We start from the raw sequence: 22,254 nt of genomic DNA, 5'->3' as shown, positions 1-22,254 counted from the left end.
GTGTGAGCATTAAGTGAGATGCTGAGTATAAAGCTCCAAGGGTTGTGTCTGATGCATCAAGGTACCCATTATCATAGCTGTTATCATTACCATTGTTGCCCTCAGGACTGGTTACCATGGAAAAGCAATGACACAGTTATCTTCTTATAAAACAGCATTCTGGGGCACCTGGGTGGCTCAGTCGGTTCAGCGTCGACTCTTGGTGTCAGCTCAGGTGATGAACTCAGGGTCATGAGATCGAGCCCCGTGTGGGGCTCCACACTCAGCATGGAGTCTGCTTGAGATTCTCTCTCTCCCTCTCCTTCTGCCCTTCCCTCTCAACACCCCCTCCCCACTCACATGCACCTGCACTCTCTCTGAAAGGGAGAAAGAAAGAAAGAAAGAAAGAAAGAAAGAAAGAAAGAAAGAAAGAAAGAAAGAAAGAAAGAAAGAAAGAAAGGAAAGAAAGAAAGAAAGAAAGAAAGAAAGAAAGAAAGAAAGAAAGAAAGAAAGAAAGAAAGAAAGAAAGAAAGAAAACAGAATTCTGAGAAAATGAGCAGGGGGGTAGTATGCTATTGATCAGCATTCTAACAGCATGACTAGGCATAGTTTTTGTGTCAGAAAAATCTGGCTTGGATCTGAGTTCACGTCTGGAGCAAGTTAGGCCTCAATCTTCTCACCTGTAAAACAGGGATAATAATAACCTCTGTGTCTGTAAGGTTTGAAGGTAAATGAAAGAGCTCATGTGAAGTACTTAGCAGTGCTCCCAATGTGTACAAAGTTCTCAATAAATGATAGCTATTATTATAACTATTGTTATCATTAGTTTCTCTCTCTCACACACATACACACCAGCACCACTACCAGATCTATCAAGTATTTCGTCCTTGCTCCAGCTGATCTTTATTTCCTACGGGCCAGGATAGTCCTACAATCCTTAATAAACATCCCATGGAAGGGGGTGAGCGTTTGAGTGCGTGCGTGCGTGCACGCGGTGGACTGTTTGCATGTGCATAGGGACACAGAGTGGAAACATTTAAGACTATCTTCAGATTTGCAAAGTTGTTCCAGAGACCCTGGGTAAAGACAGCAAGAGAACCACAGCAGCTAAATCCCCCTCAATCCCAAGCCAAGTGTTTACCTCCCTAGCAAAACAAAGGCACTGAAAGAAAACCAGCAGCACAAAAGCAGAGACTTGGAAAGTAACTTGGAGAGATATTGGAGGGAATTGTAAAGAACCTGTCCCTTCTAATCCCAGAGTTGCTGAAGCCACAGAAAAGCTGGTGGAAATTAACCGTTTGTGTCACAGACAGCACACCATATGCTGCCTGCCTTCCCTGGAGAAAGAACAACCAGCAACTGCTTCCCCCTCCCCAGAGGGCTGCCGAGCGCAGCCTGCTCTCACTTGTGCTCTCAAATGAAATGCAATTCAGCCAGCCAAGCCCCGGCATGCTTAACCTTTGGACCACGAATGCCAACGTCTCTCTGGAGAAAGAGTCAGTTGTGCACGTCTTGGTGACTATGATGTAACCACTGGAGGGAAAAAAGGCTTAGAGCCACTCTGATTTTGCAACGGCTCCAACAAAAGGCTTAAAGGATTTCAGATGCATTTGGAAATTAAACTCTGCTGGCCCTCCTGAGCCAGCATCTCTTCTGAATACCAGAGGGACTGACAATGACAAAACCCAGACCTAATTGCTGATGCAGGCTGGATGGTATTTGGGGTGTCTAGTCATGACAAGGCATAAACAAATCCCTTTGCCACTGTTCGCGTGTGAACAAATGGCATCTCATCTGGCTACTCGCTACCCAGCTCCGCTGGCAGGTTGCCCCGGTGCCCCCCTCCCACTCCCCAAGGGGATCTTTGGGAAACTGACCTTGAACACAGAACATGGCATTTTTTTTTAAGAGATAAATGCTCTCATTCCCTCTCTGCTTATATAGATATTTCTGGTCAAAGGCGAACTGCCAGGAGGGATTCAGGACAGCTCGACAAGAGGTCGGTTCCTGCTGACATCAGTGAAAAGGGGCAGATCTCAGAGGTGGTGTCGGACATAGCAGGAAATGAAAAAGGAGAGGTGGCTACAAAGACGGGAATGTTTCTTTCAAGTATGGCTCTTCGCATGGTAATTTCTTTTCGTGTGTGCTCTGTACATTGTAAGAAAGGAACTGGATGTCTGTAAGCTGGACAGGAGGGAGTAAGGGGTGGGTTGCAGTGCGGTGGGTAGGAGGAGGGGTGGACTTCATCGCCATGTGTGGGAGTGCGGAGATTTACACATGGAGGACACTGGCCTCTACTTTCATTTGTCTTACTCTGAGTTCCAGGGTCCAGAATCTCTGCATAACCAAATAGGTCTGCGATCGTCCTCCAACGAGTCTAAGTAGGCAGAGTAAGGAAGCATTTGCAGGATGGTCATGTTCCCATATTCATATATTTTTTAAGATTTTATTTATTTATTTGAGAGAGAGCGAAAGCGAGAGAGATCACAGAGGGAGAGGGAGAAGCAGACTCGCCGCTGAGAGAAGAGCCCCATGTGGAGCTCGATCCCTGAACCCTGAGATCATGACCTGAGCCGAAGGCAGACGCTTAACGACTGAGCCACGCAGGCGCCCCTCCATATTCATATTCTTGTCACTGTGACTTTATAAGGTGCAGTACTGTCTCACTGCAGCCTGACTCACTAACAGGCAGAATCTCACAGGGCTGCGGCCCCCTCCCCCGTGCCAAGGCAATAGTTCCCAGGCCTCTGAGGAAGGGGGGCCAGGCTGCCTCCATATGCCGCCTGTGCAGAGACCTCCTCCGTACCCTCCTCTTGTGCAGAAGCAAGCCAAGTCACGGTTGCCTTCCACAAGAACCTAGGTAGTAGCCCTTAGTAAATCCAAAATTATCAGAAAGTGCTAGCAAATCCCCCTGCAAAATGATGGATTATCTTTATTCTTGCCTTCCTATCTTTAATAGAAATTTACTTCTTTGTCCTCTTTATGTAAATTTGGCTCAGTTAGAATTTTACCTCAGAAAATGAAAATGGATTGTGTGATGTGAGTGAAAAGGAAAGGCGTGCGGGACAAAAGGGAAAGGAGTGAGGGGGAGGAGGAGAGAGGTCAGAAGAACATAGAAATGAAAGAAGCAAGCCAACAGTCTTAAGGAAGTCTGAGCTCCTGTGGAATGAGCTACTCACACACCAGAGCCGGATTCCAGCCATGTGAGAATGAGCAGAGAACTGTGTAGAGGAGTGTGTGTGCATGTTGGCGACCGACACAGTCCCATCAAATAGCCCCAACCACGCCAGCTCTGTCACCCACGAGGGAGACTCCAGCCATCTCAGGGTCTTCTCCTTTCCTGGAGGCCGATGTGGTGCGCACTCTCAGATTCTGTGACGGCAGGCCTTAGCCTGGGCCCCACCAAATACAAAACCTGAGACAAGGCCTGTGTGCAGTGGTCTATTTGGGGGGGGGTGGGGGGACTCAAGGAGCAGGGAGATGGGGAGGCGAGTGAATAAGGAAGAGCAGGAGCCAGCTCAAGGCTGTCTTACTGGGTTGGCCGCTGCCTCGAATCCTTGATCCTACAAGATCTTTTGAGGAGCCTCATGAACTGAATCTCAGAACTGTCCTTGCGGGAGACTCCTGTCCACCATCTTTCCAGCGGGGCCTCGTGGGCATGAATGGCCTCATACTTCCAGGGTGTGCACAAAAAGCTGCAGAGTGAGTTCTGGGGGCACGTTACCAGCAACATCAAAGAAGACTCTGGTTGGGAAGCATAGGGTACATGGCCCGTGGCTGGAAGATACACTCTCAGTTGGCACCTGCCCAGTGCTGGTTGAAGTCTGTGCAGAAATGGTGACCACACCAGTGGTCAGAGTGAAGGGTGGGGTAGGAGAGATGTGAACGAGAAGTGACCTTCCCCCACTGTCACTGTCTTATTCTAGGGCAACTCTTGCCTGAATAATTCAGTAGCCTCCTAACTATGCTCCCCGTCTGCAAATCTCTCTTCCAACTCACTCTTCAGATACTGCCAGAGTCAGTTTTCCAAGACCCAGCTCTGATTATATCACTCCCTTCCTTAGAAACCCTCTTTTCCCTTACTCCTTTCTTCTTTTACACCTCTTGGCCCTCCTCTGAAGTTTTGGTATGGCACAAGAAGCATTTTTCAAAATCTGCCTCCCTGGCCCCATTTCTCACTTCCCCCCAACAAGCACCCTTCCTGCTAGTCCCATGCCTTCCAACTTGTGTACTCTGGGGTCCTATGGAATTATTTCAGATCAGAAAAACCATATGTACATCAAGAAATCTGTAGCCTGAATAAGTAATGTGCCTTCAGCATATGTCGTAAGTTCACAGAACTTAACTCACTCTTCTCCCTGGGTTTTCAGGGAAAATGGAGTTTCTTAATTTTCCTTGCATTGAATCTTGTTTCCTGAATGACCATCCCCTCTACTTCCGTTCCCCATCTGCTGGTAGCAGGTATAAATATTAGCTCGTGGAGGAGGTGCCCTTCTTTGGTGGTCCTGTTGTGGGGGGGGAGGGGTCGGTCCCAGGAGACCCACTGAGGGAAAGAGCAGGGAATTGCCCTGCCACTGACCTGCTCTCAAGCTTGGGGTATGGGTCTTCTTTCTGTTAACCTACAAAGTTGCCTCTGGTTCAGAGATCACGCTGGTGTTTGAGTATCCCCATGTCAGCCATCTCCGGAAATAAGCCTCAGCAAACTCTGAGGGAGGGGCAAGCATTTCTTTTACTCAAGCTTCAATTAAGCCTCCCTGAGTGGCATGGAGCCTGATGCCTGGGAGCTGGGGCTTTTATGCTAACCTGTTCTCAAGCACCGTATGGAGATGCCTCACTTTCCCCGTTCCTCGTGGTCGCTCCCTCATTCTCTGACTTGATCTCCCTGATCTTGTCCTTTTCCTGAAGCTCCCCTCTTTAAAGTCTTCACATCTGGTGGCACACCCCACCCTCTCTTGGGACGATCTCTTCTTGGGGTAGAATTGGGGGGAGGTGGAGGGCAGTGGGTTCCACTTGAATTTACCTAACAGTAAATGCACCTCATCCTTGTGAAATATTTATTTTTTTCTGAAGATAGCATAGTCTGTTCTCATCTAAGAAACACATTCTTCTGTTCAAATGACACTGAACCTATTAATTGCAAAATTATAACCTTGACATTATTGTGCTAAGGGAAGAACGTAAGCTCTGTGAGGGCAAGGAGTTTTGTTGTTTTTTTTTTCCCTGCTTTATCTGGAGCACCAGAACAGCCCCTGGCACATAGCAAGCATTCAATTCATGTTTCTCAAAAGATTGAATGAATAAATAAGTGGAATATGCTATTCTTTTTTTTTCAAAGATTTTATTTATTTATTTGACAGAGATAGACACAGTGAGAGAGGGAACACAAGCAGGAGGAGTGGGAAAGGGAAAAGCAGGCTTCCCACTGAGCAGGGAGCCTGATGTGGGGCTTGATGTGGGGCTCGATGTGGGGCTCGATGTGGGGCTCGATGTGGGGCTCGATGTGGGGCTCGATCCCAGGACCCTGGGATCATGACCTGAGCCGAAGGCAGATGCTTAACGACTGAGCCACCCAGGCGCCCCTGGAATATACTATTCTTTCTGGGGCTTCCTTTTGTTACAAAGGACCTCCACATTGGCAGAGAGTAAATTTGGAGGAGATAGGAATGATATCCCAGTTTAGCCAAAGGGTTATCATTTTTAAGGATAACTTTGTGAAAAATATTAGAAGTAATGTAGCCCTATGTAGTAATTTTTTCTTTTTTCAAAGATAACAGGAGTCCACAAAAGGAACTCTTCTGTCCCAGAAGCAGTTTCTTTAACCCAGTTTCACGTGCTAGAGGCCATGGCTGTTGTAGGCTGTGTTTTTAGTTTTACTGGTAACCGTATGACCTTAAATCATATATTTAAGCCTCTCACTCTTGTTATTATCAGCTGAAGGGAATTATTGACTCTTTGTTATGTAAGGTCAGGATATGAACACCACCTCACTGCTTGCTCATACTCCCCTTTCTCCTCCTCTCTGATTTTTTCCCTTATTTTGCATATTTTTTTATTTTATTGATAGAAATTTTGGGAACCCTCCTTGACTTCACTTTCTGGGTATCCAGTTTGCTCATGTGCTGTATTTAGCATATTATTCCAGGCCACCTATTGAATTTTGTGTCATTTTTAATTTCCAAGAACTATTTTCCGGCAGATTGTTCCTTTTTATATAGCACCCTGCTCTTGTTTAATTGATGCAAACCATGAATCTTTGAGGATTCTCATTAAAAAGTCAGTGGGTTTTCTTCCAATGTCTGTTGATAATTCTCAGGTTATCTTTGTGGGTGAGGGTTAGGCTGTTGGATATGTTTTTTATGCAGCTGTAGAGATCTCTGGATTAAAGGGCTGCCTGTGGGCTCTTTGTAAATCAGATTCCCTCCCGAAGGCAGCTGGGGGACCCCTGCACTTGCAAAGGAGGATGGCTTTACTTTAGTGACAGAGAACTTGGGAAGACTGTATTTCACTCTTGGGCAGAGTTGCTATTCCTTCTGTATTTATGCCCCTCCCCCTGGCCCTCTGCCACCCACTCCCTCCCTCCCCCCCCAAATGCCCCCCATCCCCTCCCAGCCTCCCGCATTCCTGCATGTGTGTGGTTGGGGGAGGTTAAAGAGCTCCCTAAAACTCTGGTCTTCTCTCTTAAGCTCCCCTGAAAATCTCACCAGGAGGCTTTTCCAGGAAGATCACATATTTTGCTTAGACAACAATCCTCCATCTTAGTTTCAGTGGGACTCTCAGAGGAAGAGAAGGTAGATGTGAGCGCTAGGTCTGACATCACGTGCTACTATTTTATGACTGTATATAGATGCTGTCGTGACTGATAAAACACACATTTGTTCAAGAGCTTCACTAAACGTGTAGTAGATTTTGCCGTGATGCTCCTTCTCAATAGACGAATGCTAAAGCTACAACTATTTTCATTAGGAGTGAATGAAACCCTTTGCTGTTCAAATTGTTGGGAAGCTGTCTTAGCCAAGCTGCCTTAGTCATGAACATGATGCATGCTTGACGTCTTCATGCTGCCCTCTGCGCTTGGAAACCTCATCTCACTTCTTTTACCTGCAAAATCCCACCATCCTGAAGGACTAGTTCCACGATCAATTTCTCCGTGGAGTTTTCCTTTATGCCCTGAGACAGAATTAATTGCTCCATCTTCTTTGTTCCCTGAACACTCCGTCCATCCCTCTAACATTGCAATTACCATGTTGTAAGATAGCTGTGGGCGTTCTTTCTCACTCCGTTCTGGTCTCATTCATCTTTATTTTTTATCTCAAATATTCAACACAGAATGAACTATTGCTGGTTTATGTTAAATTGCAGACTTTGCTCTTATGATTTGTAATGCTTGTCATTGGTTGTATGTTATGGAAAGAAGGCCATAAACTGAAAGGGTTTTTTTTTTTAAAAAAGATTTGTTTATTCATTTTAGAATCAGAGAGAGAGAGAGCAGGGGGTGGGGGCAGAGGGTGAGGGAGAGGGAGAGAAACAGACCCTTTGCTGACCCCGGAGTCCCAACACAGGGCTTGATCCCAGGACCGATCATGACCGGAGCTGAAACCAAGAGTCGGCCATCCTCAGGCACCCCTGAAAGGATGTTTTTTAACTCTACCTCTGTGAAGCCCGCTGGAGTAGATCAGTCATCCCAGTCATCATTCTTGGTGTTTTCTAAAGCTGTTCAAAGAAAGATTCCTGTTTATGTGTTTTTGCTAAGATTATCCTTTTTCCTTACAGAGGCCATCTCAGAAAACGGCAAAAACTCCTATTTCAAGATACGTCTAAGAAGAAATCAGGAAGGAAGTATAAATAATGTTCGCTGAAGACAAGCGTCGGGGTGGAGAGAGGAGAATGTAAGTACAAGTCTCTTTCCACGGTCTAGAAGTTCCCTCTGGGCAAGACTTGTGTTCACTAGTGTTTTTGTGTCATCATTCCTTCACACATTTACTCTATAAATATTTGAGTGCTTATGGCGTGTCAGGCATTGTGTTAGGACTCGGCAAAACGCCGAACGTTGGAGACAACATCCCCGTCCTTATGCAGTTTACAGTCTCCTGGGTATTTCACCAGGTTGCTAAGTGATTCATGTGGGAGTCATTGCAAGGGTAGGTATGTCAATAGACAATTAATTAATGGTATTTCTTACATATTTACTCCAGTCCTAGGCTTTGGAGGCAGTTTAAAATTAAGATGGACCTTGTGTGTGAGGAATTTAGAGCTCAAAATTTAAGGTTTTGTATAAAATGGCATAGAGAGTCAGCAAATTAGACTGTTCCTAGTAGAAGGATATTAGCGGTTCAGAGTCTTAGGGATCAGTTTGGAAGATGAGGATATTGGCGACCTTTGGGTGATCCCTTAAAGCCCTCTTCCCCTTTACCCTGTACCCCCATATAGACTTGGGATATAGACTTGCCTGAAGAAAGAGTTAAAAAATGTTTGCTGTAGTTGAAAATCTATATAACTGTATGTAGATCCAGGTCCACAGCCAAGTTTCACACAAAGTGACAATTAACTTGAGACCCGAGGAATAAAGAATAAATAGTTCAGTGACAAGGTAGAAGAAGACACCAGGTAGAGTGAAAACATGTGTGAAGGCTGGGAAGAGGCAAGGAGCATTGACGGCTGGAGCATAGAGAATGCAGCGAGGGAGTGGTGTCAGAGGAGGCTGGGAAGACAGAAACTAAATCATGTAGGATTTTGTTAACCTTCCTCCCAGGATGGCGTTGTAGAATGAGAAGTGGGCCAAAGGTCGTCTGTCTGAAATAATGCCCAGTCAGGGTGTGACTCTCTGACTGTGATGTGTTAGAAACTCTTTTTTGATTTTAGGTTTTGGTAACATACACATTTGCACACACCCACACATGGTTATAGAAAAGAGCACTTGACGTGATTACTTTTGTGTAGATTATGAAGGCTTCTAATGGCAAAAAGTCGACAATTCAAGGGTGGGTGGTTATTTTTTGTTTCAGCTTTGCAATGTGGACAAAACGGTAAGGCAAACTGGTCTCAAGATAAAATGAATCTGCTGAAGGAGAGTGCAGATGATTAAGCATGAAGACAAAGCTCCAGAAAAGATTATTATGGAAAATAAGAAGTAGTATCCAGTATAAAAAATACCCTTATCCTTGGTGGGTGACTCAGCTCCAGTGTATAGCGAGTTCTATTCTTGCATCTGTCACAAGAAGAATCTAGAAAGAACCTCATCTTCCTCCTCTATTAAGTTTGCAAAAGAGAGAACGAACTATCCTATTTCTGTTCTTGCAAAACAACCGAGTTTGCCTGGGAGAGTATGTTAGCAGGCCAATTTCAGCTGCCTACTTAAATATACAGATAGCTTAGAATTACTGGATTGGGGAGCAATGAGGATGTAAAAAGAGACCCAACAACAGATAATCCAGAAGTCATACAATCTTGGCTTTCAAATGAATTGTATTGTTTTCTTGCAGCAGATTTGCGTTCCTAATTATGCCTTGCTTAGACTAATATTAAAATGAGTTTGCATTCCCAAAGAAAGCACACACCAGCTGGGCAAAGAAAGGAGAGCACCCAAAAACTTGCTAAGTGATGGGGGAGGGCTAGTCATAAAGGAAGTGGCCAAGGACTAAATATTTGCTATAATGGCCAAGAATAGCCCTCCCAAACCCTCCCAACTTTTATAAGTAAGCTGTAGGGACACAACATGCATGTGAAACGTATTGTCACTAAACCAAGGAACCAAATAAAAGCGGGCACAATGTGCGCAAAATAATGTCTTGTTCGGTATCATTCTGTATTTCAAAGGCCAAATTACCTTTGTTACAATATGGGACGGGAGAGGGAGAGGATCCATTTAAAAGTGGCCTGACCCCTGCGGAATTTAAATCTTAATTATCACTTAGCCCATGAAAGCTCTGCCGGTATTCTAACAGCAAGGCAGAATCATAGTTTCTGCCTGTGGGTTATGTGGGTAAATCCTGTAAGAGGGGCGAATCAATTATGCAAATATTTAAGCGAGCTATAAAACCCAGGAAGACAAGAATTCCTAAGTGTTACCAGCAAATTCTAGGATCATGTCAGAAGAATAACTTTACCACCTTACTCTAGAAGTGACCAAGATGGATGACTGGGCCCGGGGCCGGGAGGGCTCTGAGAAAGTGCATTCACAGTCCCAGAATTTATGCTGAATCACAGAATGTTAAAGCTCGAAGAGGCGAGAGAAGCAACAGCTAACACTTACTGAGCATTTACTGTGGGTTCTGCATGGCTCCAACTGTTTTCCGTGGGATAACTCATTGAAGTACCTCGTCTCACCCTCCCTTTTAGAGGTGAGGTCTGTCGGTGAAAAGACAGCCGTGCCATATGCCTAGGGCTCATGGGCTGAACAGAACTAAACCCAAGACTTCTGACTCCTAATCCAAGGCTTTCCTTCTATATCAGACTTCCTTCCCATCCACTGAAAGATCCTATTACTTGATCATCCCCGGAGGCACAGAACGTGCTGGGGACAGGGGAAAAACACGGACTTTAGAGCTGAACCCGCACTTGGACTCTTGCATGCTACTTACTTCTAAGAGTTTGACCTTCTGCAGGAATGCCGTGTCGCTCTGTGGCTTGCAGTGTGGTTTTCAGGTGTCTTTCCCCCCCAAACCCAGACAGAGCGACAACGAGGCTGCTCAGATTTGTGCTGACGTGGAAACCTCTGGTTTTCCTTGGGAAGGAAACCCTAGTTCTCTCCCTTCCCCCACAGCTGGAATCCAGACTCGCTGAAGACAAGGAATTGCCTTTCCTTCTCTGCGGGCTCTCCCCGTGGACTGTAACTCTGCTCACAGCCTGTGACCCTTCGGAAACTCTGTGGGGAGTGTGACAGAGGAAACTGATACAGAGTTTGGGCCCTTTAAAAAGGCAAAAAACCAAAAAGTCTGTGACTTTCTGGAATAAAGTCCAACATCCTTGCTTGGTCTCCGAGGCAGGCCCTGGTAGCTCTAGACTACTAATCTTGCGAGCTTCACTTCGTGGCCATCTCTACTCCTCACTCTCTGCCGGAGTCGCTCAGTGTATATTCAGTTCTTGGAATGGCCGTGGGGCTCTCTGGTGCTGGGAGTGCCCGCTTCTTGCTCCTCTCCTTTTTTTTTTAAAATTTTATTTTATTTAAATTTAATTAATTAACATATAGTGTATCATTAGTTTCAGAGGTAGAGTTCAGTGATTTGTCAGTTGCATATAACACCCAATGCTCTTCACATCATGTGCCCTCCTTAATGCCCATCACCCAGTTACCCCATCTCCCCACCCCCCTCCCCTCCAGCAAGCCTCAGTTTGTTTCCTAGAATTAAGAGTCTCCTATGGTTTGTCTCCTTCTCTGATTTCGTCTTATTTTATTTTTCCCTCCCTTCCCCTATGATTGTCTGTGTTGTTTCTTAAATCCCACATGAGTGAGATCATGATAATTGTCTTTCTCTAATTGACTTATTTCGCTTAGCATAAGACCCTCTGGTTCCACTCACGTCGTTGCAAATGGTAAGGTTCATTTTTTTTTTTTGATGACTGACTAATATTCCATTGTATCCCTCTCTTAATCAATGCCTTGGGTCTCAGCTTCAATTTTACTTTCTTAGGGGAGTCTTGGATCCTCAGACTGTGTCAGCTCCCTCTGTGGTAAGTTCCTATAGCATCCTCACCTGTCCTGTGTGGCTCGTATCCCTACCATAATTGATTAATTCCTTGCGGTTGTTCAGTTGAGGCTCCCTTATGAGAATGGAAGCTTTGTAAGGGCGGGGACAGTTAGTCTCGGTGCTGACGTCAGTAGAAGGCACTCAGTAAATACTGTATGAATAAATGAACCCACCTCGAACCTCAGTTTTTTTCTTCTGTAAAGTGGAGATAAACATTAGACAACCGTCAGCATTAAATGGCGTCTTTATTTAAGGCATTCAGCTCACTGTTAGTGGCATAGAACTCAATAGATGTGGATTTCATTTCCTGTACACTCTTCCTTCTTTGACAATGTCCCCGAGGCACCATGCCTGCTGAAACGTCTAAGAAAGATGGAACGGCGTTCCGGATAGTTTTAGTACAACGTGTATTTTATGCGTTCTGAGTCTTTGAATACCGGTGGCCTGGCTGATGGCATACGTGGCAACGAACCCTCCATGAATCAGCGCATTTGACAAAGAAGGGCACCTCGCTCCCCAGCTAGACAGGCTAACAGAGCGCTTCCTGTAGGCATGATTCTCTCAGGGTCAGAACCTTAAGCTAATCCCCCTGCTGAATATGGAGTAGATGAATCAGGAGCAGGGGCTCTTCTCAGCTGCTGAGCTGCTCGAGCTTGAAACAGTGTGGTTTTCAGGTGTCTTTCCCCCCCAAACCCAGACAGAGCGACAACGAGGCTGCTCAGATTTGTGCTGACGTGGAAACCTCTGGTTTTCCTTGGGAAGGAAACCCTAGTTCTCTCCCTTCCCCCACAGCTGGAATCCAGACTCGCTGAAGACAAGGAATTGCCTTTCCTTCTCTGCGGGCTCTCCCCGTGGACTGTAACTCTGCTCACAGCCTGTGACCCTTCGGAAACTCTGTGGGGAGTGTGACAGAGGAAACTGATACAGAGTTTGGGCCCTTTAAAAAGGCAAAACACCAAAAAACACAAAACACAAGAAGAGGCAAGATGGAACATGTTCAGGGATGTAGGCAACCGAGAAGGAAAAAGCTATGCATGGGTCAAGTTCATGTTTAGGTTAAAGGGAAAGGCTATGCTTTAATATAATTTAAATCAATAAAGCTGGTTTTAAGACCTGCTACGGAATTAGACCTGGGCCAAGACTTGCCACTTACTACGGTCTGTGTGACCTTGGCGAATTACTTCACCTGGCTAAAACCCAGCCTTCTCATCTATAAAGTGGGCATGGTGATAGGACCTACCTTATGGGCCAGGGATGGGCAAACTTGTTGTGTAAAGGGCCAGATAGTAACTATTTTAGGCTTTCCAGCACATATGGTCTTTGTCGCTTATTCTTTTCGGTTTTTGTTCTTTTCTTTACACACTTTTTTAAAAAAAGTTTTTATTTCTTTATTTTCGAGACAGAGAGAGAGAGAGAGAGAGCGAGCTCACAAGCAGGAGGAGCGTCAGGCAGAGGGAGAGGCAGAGGGAGAAGCAGACTCCCCGCTGAGCAGGGAGCCTGATGCGGGGCTCAATCCCAGGACCCAGAGGTCATGACCTGAGCTGAAGGCAGACTCTTAACTGACTGAGCCACCCAGGCGCCCCTCTTTACAAACTTTTAAAAATGCACAAACTATTCTCAACTTGAGGACTATACCCAAACAGGCCCAGGGTCAGATTTGGCAACTCCTGTTCAGGCTTATTGTAAAGATTAAATGAGATTAAATTAAATTAAATTAAATTAAATTAGAGATAACATATATAAAATGCCTTGCATTGGACCTTAAACATAGTCAATTCTCAATAAATGGTAGGTATGATGGTTCCCACCTGGCTAACTAAAGACAATAAATGGCAGAAGCTTCAGGCTTCTCTGTGCTAGCCGCCCTGCCCCCCACATATCCAATAGAATGGATATTTGGGAGGACGATATAACTCCTACAAACTAGAACCATCAATGTGATCCTCATTATTGGATTTGAAGCATCGGAAAATTAAATGTGGTCAAGGGAATTGGGGCCAGTGGCCATTGCTGAGTGCCAGCTGCATGCCAGGTCTTTGCACATGCTGCTCGTGTGTTATTTCACAACACTCCTGCTGAGTGGCTTTTATTGCTCCCATCGTGGGAGAGAAGCAGAGGTTAGGGGAGGGAAACTACCCCTGGAAAGTGGGTCTGTCTGCCCCAGCCTCCACGCTGTGCAGCCATCATGACCCTACTCACAGCCCTCTGGCTCTGACACCCATTCTCTTTCTCTTTTTCTAAATATTTTATTTAATTATTGGGGGTGGGAGGGATGGGTTGGCTGGATGGTGGACATTGGGGCAGGTATGTGCTATGGTGAGCACTGTGAGTTGTGTAAGACTGATGAATCACAGACCTGTGCCCCTGAACAAATAATACATTATATGCTAATAAAGAAAATAAAAAATAAATTTTATTTATTTATTTGAGAGAGAGAGCGCACATGCGTGTGAACCAGTTGGGGGGGAGGGACAGAGGGACAGGGACAAGCAGACTCCCCGTTGAGTAGGGAGCCCGACTTGGGGCTCGATTCCCAGGACCCTGAGATCATGGCCTGAGCCAAAGGCAGCTGCTTAACCGACCGAGCCACCCAGGCGCCCCTCTCTTTCTCTTTCTAATGTACACGCATTCACACCAATTTTTGCTCCTTGACCCTAGAATAGATGGCTGCATGCTGAATGGCTTTTAATGAGTGATTCAAATGCTGTTTCTAACTGTAGACCTCCTGTGGGCCAAGCTCTGTGCTAGACACTGGAATTACCAAAAAAAATAATGGGGGGGGGTTATGACACAATCCCTCTTACTGAAGAACTGAAGCTAAAGCTCTTCAATAGCAGGAATGACACTACCTATGTAGCTAATCATGATACATTACAAAAGTATTCTAATAGTGGTACTCGGTAGAAAATTCCTGAAGTCAAGACTTTGTCTTTAGGAAATCAGCGTGACAGTGCCTAGATTTGTATTTAAGACACAGCTCCCTATACCGTCTCCGCACTCCAGTATAAAATCTTCATCATCTTCCCATTACCCATAGAATAAAGTTTAAACTTCTTGGGTCATATTGAAAGCCTTCTCCCAAAGCTTCCCAGTGGGTGTGCCAGATATGTTGAGTTGGTGCTATGGACTGATGATTGTGTCCCCCCAACGTTCCTGTGTTGAAACCTGGCTCCCGGTGTGATGGCGTTTGGAGGTGGGGCCTTTAAGAAGTGATTAGGTCATGAGGGTGGAGCCCTCAGGAACGGGATCAGTGCCCTTCAAGAAAAGGCACTAGTGAGATCTCTGGCTCCATCAGCCGTGTGAAGTTACAGCGGGCGCGTGGCCATTTACGAGGAAGTGGAACCTCACCAAAGCCTGATCTTGGACTTCCCAGCCTCCAGAACTGTGAGAAATCAGTTTCTGTTGTTTATTAGCCGCCCACCCGTGGCATTTTGTTATAGCAGCTAAAACACACTCATCCATTGACTGTGGTGTAGGCTGCAGATATGATCATTAGTCCACACGGGCCTCACCCAGAAGTGGTGGGGGAAGCATTGTCCTTCACAACCTGTCCCTGACTTACCTTGCCTGCCTTATTTCCCTCCCCCGTGCCAATGCACAGTGTCTGTTCCCTGTTCCTTGTACATTGATCATATTTTCCAATGTACGCATTTTTGCTCACATGGTTCTTTCTGCCTGGAAGTCCTGCCCTACCCTTTTGACCACTTCTGCATAGTCTGCAAATTCTTTAAAAGAGTAACCCATCAGTTACCTCTTTCATGAAGAGGTCCCTGCATTCATTGTTCTTTGAGCTGTTGTAGCGCTTAATCTTTTTTATGGCACATGCTGTCTGTTGTATCATCGGTCGTGGGAGGAGTTGGTGTTTATCCTGGCACACAGTAGGGCGCGGGGGGCCAGCTGGCTAGCCTACCTGCTCTCCCGGCTCTGTCTGTGGAATCTTAGGAACATCACTTAAATCCGTCGTTCTTAAACATAGCTGCGCGTCATAATTGCCTGAAGTGGTTTTCATTTTGTTTTACTTAATATCCTGATGCTCAGGCTGTACCCCGAATCGGTGAAACCTAAAACTGTAGAGGGTGCAATCCAGCATCAGGGCCTCCCCGGGGACTCCAACATGCAGCAGCCGGGGTCGAGAGCCGCTGTTTCAAACAACCTGAGCATTGTTTCCAGGGTGGTTCTGAAAATTCAGTGCCACGTTTGCAAAAGCTTGGCGCAGAGCCTGGTGCATAGTGAGTGTGCATTAACTGTTAATTATTGTATTATACTTTACCCCGGCTTTTCACTTCATTGCCAACAATGTCTTGCACAATAATAGGTACTAAATAAAATGATGGCTGAATGAACAAATGCTCCTTGGGGAGGCCTGAGGGAACCCCCCCCCCCCCGCCCCAGCAGGTTGTTGCTGAGAACTGGTTTCAAGGTGGAACTGAAGGTTGTGCCTGGAGCAGAGATATGGGGAGAGTCTGTCCTGGGCACAGGCACTGGGGAGGGTGGTATTGGCTTTATGGGATTTAAAAACAATAACAAAACCAACTACAAGTCTGTCTGCCTTTTTTTTTTTAATCGCCATGCACTGGAAATTCTTAACAATGCTGGTGAAAAATAGCCAGACTTCTCCCCCCATCCCTGCCCCCTCTCCGCTCATCTTGGAATACCACTGGCCTGGAGCCCAGCAAGATAGGACTGAAGAGCTCTTAGAGTCAGCACTATTAATGAGCTCAAAGGCTTGAGAAAGAAACACGGAAACTGTAAATTATATTTATAAATTAAGTCATATAGAGCTGGACTAAGTAATTAAACTGTGTGCCCATAATTAAATAGCATTTGGGCCTTGAGAGCTCTTTCTGCAATAGTGATTGGTGGTCTGGGTGGTGGGCTCATGACTCATACAGAGGTCCTGGGGCAGGTGGGGGCCAAGGCTGCTGGACAAACAGAAGAATCCTTGAGGGATGGCCATGGATGTGGTCCAAAGAGTGGGTGAGTGATGTACAAGGTAAGAACTGAGGGGGAGAGAGCCCCAAAGTCCCCAGGTATGTGGGAGGCAGCCGTGGCAGCCCACGTTAGTGAAGGAGGGACAAGAAGCACCGGGTGCTATCAGGCCCAGCAGAAAGGGAGGGCCTCCATGTTTTGGCCCCAGCCAGCCTTCCACCTTCGTTTCCTATCCTTTCCGTCACATGCCCCACCTAGAGTCGCAGAACTCAATATACATTCTTCAAACACAGTCTACTTTTTCTGTCTCTCTACCTTTGCCCTTGTCCTTCCCCACGTGCCCTTCCCTTCTCCATTCCTAACCCGGCAGTTCAGTCCTTCAGGAGCTAGCTCCCAGGTGCCCCGTGGAACCTTTTCCAGACCCATGGAGGCAGGTGGTAAGTCTTCCTCTGGTTTCCACAGTTACATCCGGGATAATCCTCTGTGGAATCTCTCTCTTTCTCTGTAACATCCTGGAGAACCAAGCCCCTATTCTGAGCTCCTAAAAGTTACCTGGCAGAAGGGAAGGTATTTCATATATATCTGCTGAGTGAGTAACTGAATGAAGGATAGCCTTGGGAAGAAGGGGAGGTGGTATTCTCCTCCTCCTGAAAGTAGAAGATCTAGACTGTAAGCTCTCGAGGTCAGGGGCTGGTGTCCTACTCAGCTTCATGTTGGCAGCACCCGGCATGGTGCTCGCAGACAGAAATGGCGTCAGGAGTCTTTGCTAGGTGGGTAGGAGACGATCAAAAGGAGATACACTTTGGTACAAATTCCCCTCGTCTGAACTCTCCCCCCTCTAATAAATAAGCAAGGTAAGGGTACTGTTAGGACGAGTGGAGTGTGGACTGGTGTTTACGAAACAACGCTGTCGATCTCAGTAAAAGTATGGCAGGGCAGGCAATGTACATGAGACCTAAGATCAAAGCGAGGTTTGTTGGGGGAGTGGTGGAGAAAAGAGATGGGAGGGAGAGAGGGATGTGGGAGTCTGGGAGGCCCAGGTGTGGGAATTCAGGGGAAGGAGGAGTAGACTGTAATGAAAAGCTCTCCAGAGCAGACTTTAAAGGGAGGTCACAAAGACTCGAAGAGTCAAGAGGGCACGTCATGGGAGGAACGTGATCACCTGCTAGATAAGCTACACGAAGGGCAAGGGAATGCTTTCAGGGTGAGAGATGGGGACAACACTGGGAGGTTGGGGGGCTGGACCAAGAGGTGCCAAAAGGAATCCAGGGGTGAGGCCCAGCTGTTTGCATTACTCACAAGCACTGCAGATGGTGCAGAGACACACCAAGTTTTGAAATCTGCTGGTAACTGTTCAAGAACTGGGACTCTGCCCTCAGGTATCACTACCCGGGTGTGTGACCTTGATGTAGCTCTAAATCTCAATTTCCTCCTATGAAAAATGGGGATGATAAGTGGACAGAAGTAGTGCCTGGCACCCAGTAAGCACTCAGTGAATCTCAGCAGTCAAAATTATAAACAATACTTAATTTGACATTTTACTAGCTGATTCCATGTTTTTCTGCATCTTTCCACCCCAGGGAGGGAAACGCTAAAAGGACCTCAACATTCCTTGCTTTACCAGTGGCAGAAGCGGGAAGTTGGTTGGGAGAGAACTAGACATTTCTTAAGCATTCTTCCCATTAGGGTACTCTGACCTATGTCCTGTCTGTTACAAAGCTTTGTTGGTCCCCAAGGGGGTAGCACAAGAGCCAGCTGTGTGAACTTGGAGAGATGACGTTCCCTCTCGAGGCCTCAGTTTGCCCATCTGTAAGTTTGGCAGGATTGGGTTTTTAATTTCTAGTAGACTTTCCCACTTTCATATTCCATGATGCCACTAATTCTAGATCAGTCCAGGGCTTAGATGGGAGTGGGGGAAGAAGTGGGCACTGGAGGGTGAGGTGAAGACCAACGTGGTGGACCGAGGACATCCTCGATCTGCGTGAGGTCACGGGGTGGCTGGGGTCATGGTCCTCAGAGTCCCCAAGGGTCCCCAGGTTGGCCGTGTGCCCGGTGCTGGGAGAAGCTCAAGGAGATGGTTGACCCAGAGCAAAGGGGACTTGCTCTGGGCGACGCAGGAGCCACAGAACATCCGTCGGGACACAGGGCAAGGGAAGCAAACTGCAGGAGGACGTCCATGCACCATGGAGCCGTTTGGCTGCCTGTAGCCCGGCCTCACACCCACGAATTGCATTAGGTGCTGTAATGTTTTACCAGAGCAGATGTCCTCCGTGTAAATCTCCTCGGGATCACCCTTCCAGCCTTGACAAAATTGCCAGAAAAGCCCCACACTCTCTGCCTGAGCCCTCATCCTCATTTAGGTCATCTGTAATTTGAGAAAATATTCTTTCAATACCCAAAAGCTCTTTTCTATGCTTCAATCTCTGTCTCTCTGTCTCTGTCTCCCTGTCTCTGTTTGTCTGTCTTCCCTGCTTTCTTTCTCTCTCTATTTCCCCGAAGACATGTTTTTCTGTGAATACTGCAGCTCAGCTCTGAATCACAGATCAAAGCATTTCTTCTTCATTCATCTTTTGAGGCCAAATTGCAACTTATAATGTCTGTGGTTTTCACTAATCTGTCTCTGTGTCATCTCGCTTGAAATCAACAGAGAGCAGCTCACAATAACAAACTGAAAGCTGCCCCACGGAAGCAGAGAGCGTAATCTGAGCACAGCCTTGTTGAGTCTCCGGACCCACAGGTAGAACTATCTGGGGCCTTTCTTATACTTGACATTAATCTTGGTAAACAACTTGTTTTGATGAAAGCTGAAAGCCAGATGTAACAAGGAAAATGCACGGTTATCAGAAAACAAAATGAGATCCCTTCCTCCGCCCACCCCTTCCTGCACTTTCCAGTGACATCTAAGGCTTTTGTCTATTTGGACCAAATAAAGGGAGGGCGGAAGTTGGGCTGTTTTCCTCCAAGAACATGCTGATAGACAGTTCTGAGACTTCCTGGGACTTGGACATTTGCAGAGGCGGGTCAGAGTCTGGGGCCTGGGAGGAGTCCTGGAGAGTTACAGGGTTTTTTTTTTTTTTTTTTTTTTTTTTTTTCTCCTCAGCAGAAAACATTCCTGAAGGCAGTTGTTACGCCTTATTATTGAGCCTGGCTGCTTGTCTCCTGGGGACCGGGTTGACTCTAATTGCGCTCAATCTTAGCTTTTTGGGTGAAACACTGCATTTTAGCAGCTGCAGGGTCTAATGGGGGTGTGACAGGCCAATGCACCTGCATTCATGAAAACTCTTGCATGGGTGGACGAAGGGTTAAACACATCACTGAGTCAAAAAAAGAGGTTTTAAATCAATGATTGGTTTTCCTTTTTATCTTTGCATTACTTTACCTTACCTTACGTTATCTTTCTACTGCATTACATTGCATTGTTTTTCTTTTACAACAGTTTGCTACAAATGTTGGATAAAAATGATATAGTATGAAGAATCCTTACTCTCGCTAAATTTCTCTAGGAGACTTTAAGGAGCTTAGCTGTCACTTAGGCCCAAGCAAGGGGAGGCTGATGATCTGGCATCTCCAAGTCCTGGGAGTGCCTTAGGGTTTAATTTCAGGCCCAGCTCCCTCCAGGCTGCTAGAATCTGCCCTACTTTCCCAGCGAGAGGAGCCAGTAGAGATCCTTTTGTTTGATCTTCTCCGGGGGGAATATAGTAACCACAGAAAGCTGGGGGGAGGGGGGCAGATGGAAGAATCTGTAAAATTCCCCGGTTCAGTCTTCCCTGAGAAGGAGATGCACTACCCTCATACGGTACGATGTGCCTCAGTTTACAAAGTAATTTCCGATCAAATTGTCCTACGTAAGGTAAGCAGGGTAGGTGACATTATCTTCATTGTATAGTTGAAGAAATCATATCGCTGAGAGATGAAGGTAATTACTGGCCTATGATTACTCAGCTACTCTGTGGCAAAGGGAGATCTCCAAATCCAGAGTTGTTCCTCATTCGAGTTTGCCCATGGAGATCCATGAGGCTACTCACTGATTAAGCACAGGGCTGGGTACTCACAGGTAATGCAGGTCACCCCCAAATCCCTGTAACTGAACAAGGTAGGTGTTATTGTCCCCTTTCACATATGTGTAGACTGAGCTGTAGAGAGTTGGAACCTCTTGCCCAAGGTCACACAGCTGGTAAGTGGCAGAGCCTGCATCTGAACACAAGCCTTCTGGTTCTAAGTCCGGGGCTTTTTCTAACGCCACCTTTCTGGGTATTGGAAAATCAATCTGGAAATAAAGAAAAAAAATCCTTGGCTATCCTGAATTATCGGGGTTGATTGTCTACAATAGGAAACTGATGTAAAGTTAAGAGTTGACTTTTCTATAGAGATGGGAGATTATAATGAATAGAGTCTTGCCCCAATTATGTACGGTATAATTGTCTCCCTTCCCATTGAAGACAAAGGTTACTTTGTAGATGTGCAATGGAAATGTGGTTTGGGAGATGATTTTGTAACGAACTGGAAGGGGGTTGCCAAGGTCAGACAATTAATGGACTAGGAGAGGGCAGGGCAAGGTAAGGAGGGGTGCGGTGGACTCAAAAGTCTGATACAGAAAAAAAGAGTTTTGGGAGAAGACAGGCTGTTTAAAAGCAAGGATTGGAGACACACTGAATAAAAAAAAGCATAACAATTGAGAGACCCTGGGAGAAGGTAGAGCCCAGAGCAGAGAGGGGTTTTCAGACTCTAACGAAAGTAAGAGGCCATCATTCTCTGAATCTGAAACCTGGTTTAAGCACCCTGGGCCTAGAGGGAAGGCAAACGGGGACTCAAAGCATCATTCATTAAGCTCAGCCCGGCAGTGAGGCATGGAGAATTAGGGCTTGTTTGGGGAGCAGATAGAATGGAATCCAGCCAAGCAAGGAATTGTTGTTGTGGGGTCTCTAGTTTGGGTCTGGAAGGGGGATTTTGTTTGGAACCCAGCAGAAAGAACCAGAAGCCCAAAAAGCCAAGGCTGAGAGCCAGCCAGCCCAGGGGCAAGCAGCCCGGGGCAGGATCTAGCCTGCTGGGTGGACCCACGCCAGATGAGGACCGTTGAGTGACCTGAGGACACCACCCTTGACCCTTGAACAATGTGGGCGTTAGGGGAGCCGACCCCTGCCCAGTCAAATTCTGTGGATGCCTTAAAAATACGTGCACACACCTTCTGACTCCCCTCAAACTTAACTACTGAGAGCTTACTGGTGATGGGAAGCCTTACTGACAACAGAAACAGCTGCCTAGTGCATATTTTGTATGTTATATGTATTATATACTGTATTCCTTTTTATTTATTTATTTTTTTAATGAAGATTTTTTATTTATTCCTTTGAGAGAGAGAGCGAGAACACAAGAAGGGGGGAGGGTCAGAGGGAGAGGGAGGAGCAGACTCCCCGCTGAGCAGGGAGCCCGATGCGGGGCTTAATCCCAGGACCCCGGGATCATGACCTGAGCTGAAGGCAGACGCTTAACGACTGAGCCACCCAGGCATCCCTATACACTGTATTTTTAGAATAAACTAAGCTAGAGAAAAGCAAATGTTATGAAGAAAATCATAAGGAAGAGGAAATCCATTTACAGTACTGGACTGTGAAAAATCCACGTATAAGTGGACGCGGGCAGTTGAAACCCATGTTCCTCCAAG

The 22,254-nt window shown here is 46.3% G+C and overlaps 1 long non-coding RNA gene across 4 annotated transcripts in view; it reads left to right on the top strand.

Moving 5' to 3' along the window:
• Positions 1 to 22,254, top strand: part of LOC118013429 — an 89,545-nt gene that overhangs the window by 36,798 nt on the left and 30,493 nt on the right. Inside the window, exons 2-3 of one of the 4 annotated variants that reach the window (XR_004680012.1) lie at positions 1,924 to 2,105; positions 7,750 to 7,865. This is a non-coding gene — a long non-coding RNA (uncharacterized LOC118013429). Of the gene's footprint in view, positions 1 to 1,890; positions 2,106 to 7,749; positions 7,866 to 22,254 lie in introns of those variants that run through there. The other 3 variants (XR_004680014.1, XR_004680011.1, XR_004680013.1) reach the window with 3 other exon arrangements.

The sequence above is a fragment of the Mirounga leonina genome, unplaced genomic scaffold (genome assembly GCF_011800145.1).
Source record: "Mirounga leonina isolate KUSES-001 unplaced genomic scaffold, KU_Mleo_1.0 Mir_153, whole genome shotgun sequence".
NCBI lineage: Eukaryota > Metazoa > Chordata > Mammalia > Carnivora > Phocidae > Mirounga > Mirounga leonina.
Note: the sequence above shows the minus strand (reverse complement) of the source record. Positions and strands in the feature narration are given on the sequence as shown.